Below are 2500 nucleotides of genomic sequence, written 5' to 3'. Positions count from 1 at the left end.
CTCTTTCTTATCTTGTTTGTAGGTGTGATTAACGTTCACTTTTAGCCGGAATGGTGCTTTTTTATTCCGAGATTACTAAGTACTTAATTAAAAACATGTGTAGACTGACCTATTTCATGGAGCAAGAGAGCCACCTGCTGGCGGTACATGGATACTCCCTCTTTATCCTTCCTTCAAAAAACCTCTAACACTTCATTTTTATGTCAAAGTACATTCCATATTTGAAATCGCCTAGGACATGTCCAGCATATCCATGTGTTCCCAGCAGGATTCAGCTTCTGTACCAGGTTTCGCTCTAGTTGTTTCCACAAGAAGTCCCTTGATCCAATGTTTCTCCAGCACAGGTGTGGATTTCCATGGTCTGACTTCATTCCTATAAGATACTTGGACACGTTTAGCTGTACATATTACTTCTATATATTTCCTTTTGTTCACACCGGGTCATTTTGCAAGGTATGCGCTCCATCCAGAATTCTAAAGGAGGTCAAAACTCACTGTGATTCATATTTTTGGGCACTCAATTACTGTTCTTTTCCACATCATCAGTAGCAAACTTAACATAAATGAATCTGAATCAGTTGATGAACCGTGCACTGTAGCTTACTGAGATCCTCCATGCAAAGGAGTCCAATGTTTTACTACATGGAATAACTAGTTCACTGTCACCTGTGACATTACTATACCAGAATCTAAATCATTAACGTGGATTAGGAATAGCAGAGGTCCTAATACTGATCCCTGTGGTACACCACTGGTTACCTCGCTCCATTTTGAGGGTGCTCCTCTAATCAAATTAGGGTTTGGGTTTGGTTTTGGGCTTGGGTTAGGATTGGGGTTCAGGTTCAGCTTCAATGTTTCGGGTTCTACCAGGGTAGTTATTCCAAGGCAGGTACAGTACTATTCCCAACGACAAAAAAGACCAAAATGTGGAACGCTTCACGAATTTGCGTGTCATCCTTGCGCAAGGATGACACGCAAATTTGTGAAGCGTTCCACATTTTGGTCTTTTTTGTCGTTGGGAATAGTACTGTACCTGCCTTGGAATAACTACCCTGGTAGAACCCGAAACATTGAAGCTGAACCTGAACCCCAATCCTAACCCAAGCCCAAAACCAAACCCAAACCCTAATTTGATTAGAGGAGCACCCTCAAAATGGAGCGAGGTAACCAGTGGTGTACCACAGGGATCAGTATTAGGACCTCTGCTATTCCTAATCCACGTTAATGATTTAGATTCTGGTATAGTAATGTCACAGGTGACAGTGAACTAGTTATTCCATGTAGTAAAACATTGGACTCCTTTGCATGGAGGATCTCAGTAAGCTACAGTGCACGGTTCATCAACTGATTCAGATTCATTTATGTTAAGTTTGCTACTGATGATGTGGAAAAGAACAGTAATTGAGTGCCCAAAAATATGAATCACAGTGAGTTTTGACCTCCTTTAGAATTCTGGATGGAGCGCATACCTTGCAAAATGACCCGGTGTGAACAAAAGGAAATATATAGAAGTAATATGTACAGCTAAACATGTCCAAGTATCTTATAGGAATGAAGTCAGACCATGGAAATCCACACCTGTGCTGGAGAAACATTGGATCAAGGGACTTCTTGTGGAAACAACTAGAGCGAAACCTGGTACAGAAGCTGAATCCTGCTGGGAACACATGGATATGCTGGACATGTCCTAGGCGATTTCAAATATGGAATGTACTTTGACATAAAAATGAAGTGTTAGAGGTTTTTTGAAGGAAGGATAAAGAGGGAGTATCCATGTACCGCCAGCAGGTGGCTCTCTTGCTCCATGAAATAGGTCAGTCTACACATGTTTTTAATTAAGTACTTAGTAATCTCGGAATAAAAAAGCACCATTCCGGCTAAAAGTGAACGTTAATCACACCTACAAACAAGATAAGAAAGAGATTCTTTACCACAAATAAATGAACATTAAAACTGAACAGCCAAGGTCTTAAGAAAAAACCTGTCTCAGCTGGATTTTGTATGAACAAAGAACAGGGTCAAGCCTAGTTCAGTCATTATAAAAAATATAAGAGTTGAATGCAGTTATACTGGCCTGTATTTGGATTTAAATCTTAGAGGGATTCACCAAAGAAATAAAGTGATATTATAAATTCTAGCAGCAACTGTTAAACTGAAGTAAAATAATTAAGTTTTTCTTGAAATGCCACATTCATAGTTAAAAAGGTTCAGTGATAATTTACACTGTTTATAGTTTATAATGGTCAAAGACTAGTAATTAGACACAAAGGTATTGTAAATTAATAAAATAAATGATTAAAACCTTTTTTTAGACAGCATGGTATTTGAAACTAAAACTAATTATTTGATTTCATAAGATTAATAGTATGTTTTAAGTATTTGCTATAATAAGAAAACATATTATTTAAACTGACAAGTATTATTGCTTGTTCATGACTTTACTGTATTAATAAGAAGATTAAAAGCTGGAAGCAGTATTCGATTTAATTAAAAGGGAAAG

This window comes from Acipenser ruthenus, chromosome 40 (assembly GCF_902713425.1).
Source record: "Acipenser ruthenus chromosome 40, fAciRut3.2 maternal haplotype, whole genome shotgun sequence".
In the NCBI taxonomy this organism is placed as follows: Eukaryota; Metazoa; Chordata; class Actinopteri; order Acipenseriformes; family Acipenseridae; genus Acipenser; species Acipenser ruthenus.
The sequence above is the reverse complement of the archived record's forward strand: the minus strand, read 5'-3'. Positions refer to the sequence as shown.